Raw genomic sequence first — 8,614 nt, forward strand, 5'->3', positions numbered from 1 at the left:
CCCTGTAAATAAAAGCTCCTATCTTGTCACTTCTAAGGGATTTCAGTGGCTAATGATGAATCGCATCTTGGTCTAGTATGTTGAATTTGAGTATTCACTCACAATACTCTATTTGGACTAAATGCCTTGCTCTCTAGTGACCCGCCCGGTTTACAAAAGAGCAACGAGGCAGAATAAATTAGGAACATTTAATGAAATCTGCTTCGGTCCAGTGCCTCCCCATAATGCAGTATAGGCAAGTGAGGCACTGAGTGACTATATGTCTCCAACATGTTTAGTTTAAAAGCATGCAGGTGGTACAATATGAAGATATGAAGCATTATAATACTATTTTTTTTCATGGTATCAAGACATGAGCTTGCTGGATATCTCAAAGAATTGAGACTCCTACAGAAAAATACTACACTTTTAATCTCTTATCAGATGTGATGCTGACTTGGCTAAATTCTGTCTAGTTGATTTACAAGTATTTTCTGTCGTTTGACTTGGCACCAAAACCTTAGATCAGTTCTGGTAGATTATTTCTGCATATGTTGTAGATTCTTGGTGCCTTGGTTTGTGTCTGCCCTAAACCTTTTTCACCTGGGTGGTAAATATGTTTAGGTCTCTCAGTACTGTTGTCTGCTGTGAAGAAGACAGAGATTTACAGGACTGGGCAAATGGGCCACTTCGGTTGTCTCATCAGTGCTCTTCCTTGCCTCAAGCTGGGACCTGATGTGTGTTCCCTGCAGCTGTAGTCGCCTTACCACCACCAGCTTCACTCCTTAACTACCCAGTTCACCCCCACCACACAATTTTGATCCTTACCCACTTTTCTTTGTCCTTTTATTCACCCTTAGCCGCTTCTGCATTCAAATGCCACTCTGCCTCTACCTGATTCAGAAAATGCCAGCCTGTGGAAAGCTGCATAGCTGGCGAATATGAGATGCCAGCATCTGTAGTGGTGCTGCACCAGCCAGGGTGAGCCCCGGTGCAGCAGCAGGCGTGCTCCCTTGTAGCAGTGCTCCGGGACCTGCCTGTAGCGCAGGTCTGTGCTTGCACAGACAACTGGGAGCTGCCTCTGGGAAAGCCCTGAAAATAGCATGGGTACACCAGTTTGAAAACCTTTACCCTACACCACTGCAAGACAAAGATATTATTTAGGACCTTAATTATCACAGCATGCTAAAGTATATGTTTATTATCTCTGTGAGAGAAGTCTTTCAGAACTGTGTATACAGTAGAACTGAGAGGGGATGCTAGAGGCCATTCATTACAACAGGAATGAGATAAACCACTTCCTGTCCTCCAGTAAAATGATAAATAAATACATACGTTTACAAAAGCAATTTTCAGTTGTTTGTCCATCCTAGTTCTTCTCTTATGCAGATCCAGGTTTCCCTCACAAAGTAGTATGCAGATACATCTGTTAAATCTCGTAACAGATGTGAAGGCGTTAACGCTATTTACAACTAAAAATATGGCAATAACGTGTCAGAGACAGAAATCCCTACACATTTGTCCAGACCATGTTGGCTTCCTTTTTTTCTGTCTTTACAGGATGAAGAACTAACACTAATACATATATTTTGTATTTATTTTCCTCAATGCTTTATGGAAATTATATGATTTAACTCCATTAATAGGAACTGTGATTGACGCTAAGCTATAAAAAAGGTCCTCCTCAGCTCCATAACCAGATTCAAGCAGACAGTTTAAGAAAGTATAGAAGAACAGAGTACGTAGGGGATGATTGTGCCCTTGGTAAATCCTTCCAGCTTTTAACAACTGGCAATTTAAAGTGACTGCTACACTTTCGAATCATTTTAAAGTAGCAGGGAAAATTTGAATTTTTCAGTTTATTACAATGAGAAAGATGTTCTAAAGACACTTCCCAAGTCTAACAAATATGTACATAGCATTCCAAGAAAGATAAGTTAAATGTAAAGATAAACACCATGAAAGCTTTGACCTTAATTGCTAACCCATGTGATCCGTGCTCTGTGTTACTGCTTTTTAGTCACATGCAATGGACCACCTGGTTGAACAACAGAAAGAAAATACGCTGTGATTACTGGCTTTTACTGAGCTCCCTCACCTGGGCCCTACTCCCAGAGTCATAACGGTAAGGGTATTGGCAGTGCCACCCCTAAGTATTGACAGCTGTGTCGTCTGTGGGAAGAAAATGTGGACATCCTTCAGAAATGGGAAGGTGTATATAAGCAAGGAGCATAGAAAGAGCATAAACTCTGTCATATTAAATGCAGAGCCACAGCCGAGCTGACCAAAAATATCTTTTTGTGGAAGTAATATATAAACTTTTTAAAATTCCATCACCACAGGAGTCCCGCTAGAGAGTAAGTAAAGCTTTAGAAAATGAAAGTGTAGAAGAAGCATTCAAGGCAGCTAACTCCACAGCTTAAAAGCTAAAACATTTATTTGCTTTGCTGAAGAACCAAACATTAGGTGGGCTGAACATGAGGAACTGTCCTAAAATGCATTGTAGGGAGGAAAGACTTCAAAACAAATTGGTTATGTTAAACAGTAATTTATCACTGGAGCTGTGCGGTGTTCCTGCCAAGGGACTCAAATGTTCGGATACTGCAGTACTAGTGCTGGAGGGTTATTTTTCACTGAACCAGATCTTCATACCAGCAAAATAGAATACAGGGAATGTACCACTGATCCAGTAGTCTTTCAAAAGAGCCCTCCAAGGATGGTCATGGGAACTACAGAACCGTTGATGCGACTTCTATGCCAGGAAAATTAGATGAACTATTGCAAAGAATAAAATCAATAGGCACACAGATAGAGCCGATTCTTTGTAGAAGCATCAAACAGATTCTGTTAAGGGACGTTATGCCTTGTAAATCTATTGGCATTTTTTTTAAGACATCAAAAAGCATGTTGATGTTATTGTTTATCCTTAAATGTGTGATCAGTGTAACCTTAGATTGCAAGACTGAGACTAGGACTCTTACCCCAAGGCAGTCTGGGCTGAACTATTTCTTCACCTGGATTCAAGCAGAGCAGGAATTCACATGGTGTATATAACCTCACCATTTTTATAGTAATCTTCACTCCTATAGAAATAGCAAAGTAGAGAATAATACATATAGCTCCCACAGTTTAAATCCCATGAGTAACAGTATATACTGTACTGAATTTTTAATAGTACATTATTCAGAGTATCACATAAATTGTTATTACTGATGTAATAAAACCTAAACCAACACAGCTGGAGAGACTAAGGCTATAAATATACCATACTTTTTTTTTTCTGTATTTTAATAATACAGGCCAAATTACTTTTAAGTCCAAATCTGCTGATTTTAGTTGAATTAGACGAAGTCTGAATGTGTACATCTACTATATTCATGTCCTGGTCAAATAGCTTTGCCTAATTTATGTTTTCATACAGACACTGCTGCATGGTCCTTAAAGGGCGGTCTCTGTTTTATGGATTGATCCTGCTGCTGGGAAACTCAAAGGTAAAATTTCAGTTGAGAAATATCTGAATGCACTGTAATTCAGCATTCTAAGCTTTTTGAGTGCATAAAGAAACTTTTTCTTTAGTTTCTGTGGTTTTATGGTTTTTCTCTGCTGTAGTCTCGGTGAAAGAGGGTTCACAGGGGCAAACATCTCCAACGGGCAGCTCAGGTCTAGCTAAGCCCACTTTGAAAGGGGAGAAGGGCAGCACACAAGGTGAATGTAAGGGAAAATTATTGACAGCGTGTTCTTCATAAAAAGCTCTCAAAATGGGTTTTGAATTTTAAATTTAGCTTTGCTATTAAAAACAATAGGTATCTTAGTAAGTCTATCTATGCAACATGAAGAAGACCTCCAAATACATCCAATGGGCTTTGCAGTGATCTAAGCCCTATGTTTTCTTAATCCGAATGGGATATATTGTCAAAAGCTTTGATCTTTCTACAGGGCACAGATTCCCTATGACAGTAAACACCCCGAGACTTACTGTGGCTACCTGTAGGGTTGTGGAGATCTGAGCTTACCTAATTAATAACAGAGATTTAACATGAAAGCCAAAGATAACGACAGATTTGACTCCACTGACACACAAAGGCCAAGTAGCGTGTTTGCAAACGAACAGTAGCTAAATAGGACAGCGAATTCATGGTTCTCAAACCTAATTGCCATCAGGAAATTGACTGTTCCTTGCCTCTGACTCACCAACCTGCCTACCTTCAGCTGTCTCCTGCTCAATGTGGCCCACAAGAACGCCATCCAGCCATGTCTTGACTCTCTGTTTGAGAAAATATTTTCTGTAAGAGCAGCTGTTTCTGGTGCTTTGTCCTCTCTCCTGCAGCGAGGGCCTTTGTTTTGCCTCCATGCTTCACTCCTCCCTTGTCCTTTAGTAGGTGAGGTGCCAGTCTGCCTGGTTTTCATTCTTTTAATTCCCTTCCATTCAGAACGATTCACATTTGACTGTTCAAATCTTCTGTCTTTCCAGAAGCAGAAGCTTTGCTTCTGGGATTCCTTTTACATATTAAATACTAACAACATAGCTGATAAATTTATCGCAGGCTCCAATATAAGAATATTGGATTGCCAGGCCCAGTTCCTTTGGAAATCCCCAGTCAATATTTTTTAATCAAAAAAAAAAATTGTTCTGAGGTCCATAGCAGACCCTTTATAAGATGTACTTAGGAGCTGACCCAGGCGGCAATCTTTTCTTACTTCTGTGCGGTATCTATATTCATTAAGGTAATGAAGCTATTAATTGAATATGTAAGTTCAGGTAATTAAATATAAGACTTATTTCTTTAGTTTAAAGGGTAATAATAAAAAATTGAAACTTGCAAACTAGATCACACATTTAGTGATGACAAATGTGATCTGGAAAGTGCAATATTCCAATATGAATTAGTTAATTGCATCCATTCATTAGGTGATATACATTAGCAGAAGGTCAATCCATTTTAGGCTTGATGTGTTTTACAGATAAGAAATTCAAATAGGTAAATTGAAGAGAAATTCAAAATAGAAAGGTGTTTTTATATATTTAAATTCAGAGTAGAATCTCTACAACTAAGAGCACATTGCCCATAACTTCATGGCTGTTCCTTACAGCACTCTCTCGAGACGAGACGCTGCCACTCACCTCCCTCTGCGGGAGAAGATGGGCGTTACTTTGCAAGCCTGGGCAAAACAGGCTGGGGGTGGCTGGGCATGGGGTGGTGCCCAGCCGAGGGGCAGCTCTGAGCTGGTTGGTCTCAGGAAGTCTTCACACCAAAGGAATGACGCCTCAGGCTCGCTCCATAACTGGCAAATCAAGCCTCTGCACGACGGCCTAGTGAGGGATATCTTACATTTCAATGGGCCACTTAAACTGTGATACTGATTTTTGACCCTTTTTACTCATTTTTAGTCAAATTTATATTAAGTTTTCTTCATTAGCCATTCCTGGATTTTCAGTAACAAAAATGGTTGTTCTTGATTTTGAATTTTATATATATATATATAAAAGGTAATGTAGAAATAAGGAAAATAAAAATAATTTTATTTTGTTTCTTTAGAACCTAAAATATATCCAGACTCATTCTGAAACAACTGTTAATACAGTTTATAATACTAAGACAACTAATTCACTGGGATATTTTTTTAAAAACCACACTGAATTAATATTTTATAGGATCATCACAGTACTGTGAATGTTGCTTTACAGACAATGTTGCTTATGTGTATAACAATATTTTTACCTTATATGTATAAAATATCTTTGTCTGTAGCAAAGACTGATACCATTGTACACACAATCCAAGGGCCATAATTCTTAAGAGATTTCAAACAGTGAGCTCTTTCAAGTGATCAGGCTTAGAGACATTTAGAGAATTGATTCAATTAACCTAGAGGAAAAAAGTGCTATAATGTATGATTTACGTTTGCAGATAAATTAACACACAAGTATCTCCTGAAGAGCATTTGCTGCCATCATGGTCAGTAATGAAAATAGCAGGCAATTAAAATAGGACACCTGAGGCTGAAGCTTTTACTGTACATATCAGAAAATGAAGTTCAGATTTTGTAGCTGGAAGTTTGAGCTGAAAAATAACTTAGTGGAAGTTTCTTTTTAGTCCCTATTTTCCTTCCAAAGGTGATTTCTATCCCTGGAAGCCTCTGACAGAATGATGTGATTCAGTTCCTTCACGTGTGTGACAAAGTGCTTGAGTCTGGAGCTCACTAAGGAGCATAAGAAATATTCTCAGATTCGAAGCACAGAGTTGTTGGATTTTTGTCCATTTCAGTGGTGTATCAGTATCTGCTTTGGTACAACTGCTCTGCCCAAAAGAGGTATTTGACATACAAATAGTTTCACCCAGTCCTCTAGTTTTATGACTTCCTTTAGGCAATGGGGACACAGTAATACAGAGCAGAAAAATACCAGTACTCTGGTTCAGCAACCCAGAAATGCCTTAATTACACCTGTGTTGTCTTCAACGTCCCAGCACTGTCTTTTTTACACCCTCTCTAGCTACAAGAGGTCCTGTTTCCATCAGATGGTCTTTGTATAAGCAACGTCTATGCCCTTGTCTACAAATAATATTAGTTGCTGGTTGTGGGTGGTGAAATTGAGGCTTGTAAATGGAACTAGGGTATTTCTTCAAAGTATACATTCAGATTGATCTAAATATAAAACCAAAATGCTTTGGGGATTATTTTGATCTTAGCTATATACTAGCCTAACACTGAAGTAAGAAACAGTCATTTGCTTTTTGACAGCCATTTCTTCACAAAGTGTGAAGACTGTGATATCTTTGTTGTTACAATCTGAACCAGAACGTATTTATTTCCTGATTTGCTGTCTAAGTAGGAGTTTAATTAAAATCCATTCATGTGAGGGAAAATAAGCCAGTCTGAGTTAATTGCCAGTTGATTTAGTATTGCCAATTCACAAAACAATCCCACAGAAACTACAGGACTGCAATGCAAATAAGTGGTTCCTCTGTCATACCTAAGTGTTTAGGGAGAGAACTCAGGCAGAACCTGGGGTGTTGTTTCTGTTCTTTCTCTTCTTGGCAATTGTTCGACTCACTTCTTTTCTTTCACAGATAAATTAGTTTACTTCTGTATTAATTGTTATCGTTGAGTTATTGTCCTAATGTCCGAGGCAATAAGGGTAGTAATCCCTTCCATAAGGAAACTGTGTTAAATATTAAATGTGCACTTGCATGATTTGAATCCATGATTCAATTTGCTGTCGTAAGGTCGCCCAAGCAGTGCCGAATCGTGGAAGCAGCTCACCAAGCTGGATTCACCAGTGTATCCAGCGTGGCATTACAAGCCTTGCTCCTAATTCTGTTTGCCAAAGCTACTGTTGTGTTGGATGAAAACCTGTTTGTGGTCTTGGCTCTAAAGCCTACATTGTTGTCTTCCCAGACGATGGAAGAGGAGCTGAGGTTGGCCGCTTGCTGTCAGGAGGAGCAACAGCAGCACACATCCTCCACCAGGCTCTTCTGGGAGCCCTCTGAGCCTGGCTGTCGACCAACCGGGAGCCTGCAGCGTGGTATTTGCAGTGCCACTCTCCACTTGGGCAATGCTGGCGAGGTGTAGGTAGCGATTAGTCTAAAGGTCGTCGGTTCCAAGGGCTTTTGCAGCCCTTTTTAAGTGTAAGAGGAATGTGGTTTGTATGACAAGCAGTTGATGGAGGTTGCTTAAGCAGCTCCAGATTATGTGGGTTCAAACTGCATCTCCACAGGCGCTGGAATCCCTTCTCACCAAAACCTCCTGAACTTTATTCGCTTGATTTAGTAATGAAACTGCTACAGTTTTCTCCTCATTCCTGAAACTTGTTTAAATGCAGTCCCTTTTTAAAGGAGCACATCCCCACTCTGTGAGTTATTTTAAAACAGCTTTTAGAAGGTGTCATCCTTGTGATGAAGTGTTAGGACTGTGTTGCCAGTGTGCCATTAAAAATTGAATTTTTGGCATTTAAAAGTCTCACTCATCCGAAGTGGCACAGTTTGACAGCTCTGCATGTCACATTACAGCACAGTATTATGGATTCATTTCCTCTCTCAGAGGGGAAAAAGAAAAAAAGATGAAAAAGAAGAGAAGGCAAAATCTGCACTCTCCTTCTTCACTATTGAGCTAGACATTTACAGAAATATGCATGTTAACCCTGAAATGACTGAAAGGGCACTCTGATGTCATGCTGCCTGTCTGTGCAGAAGCAACCTTCTTGCCGTGCTCCTGCACAAACACTCAGAGAAGGCTGAGACAGTCTTTTTGGTTGTCCGTGAACTTGTAAAACATGGAGCAAGGAATATCTGTGGAATCAGCAAACGGAAATTGTCACAAAATCAAGTCGTGGCCAGAGCCTCTTGTTTATTCCTGACTAGGTCAATAAAAAGGTCAGTGGTATATTTCTTGCTGCTTTGTTTTGCCAACTGCAGACAGCTGTAGCTTTAGTGGCCTTTCTCTGTTTATCTATCTGCAAAGTGATAATTTCAAAACACGACATCTGATCGGTTTCAAAATGTTGGGGCTGTTTGCATCAGTAAAGCAGGACTTCATTGATTTTCGCCTCAAGGAACAAACATGGCCTGGCCTTCGTGTGTTTTCTGCCTAGAAGTTTTGACCGGATGGAGGGCCGTGACTGCACACTTGTGGTGCC

This window comes from Apaloderma vittatum, unplaced genomic scaffold (genome assembly GCF_000703405.1).
Source record: "Apaloderma vittatum isolate BGI_N311 unplaced genomic scaffold, ASM70340v1 scaffold33675, whole genome shotgun sequence".
Lineage (NCBI taxonomy): Eukaryota > Metazoa > Chordata > Aves > Trogoniformes > Trogonidae > Apaloderma > Apaloderma vittatum.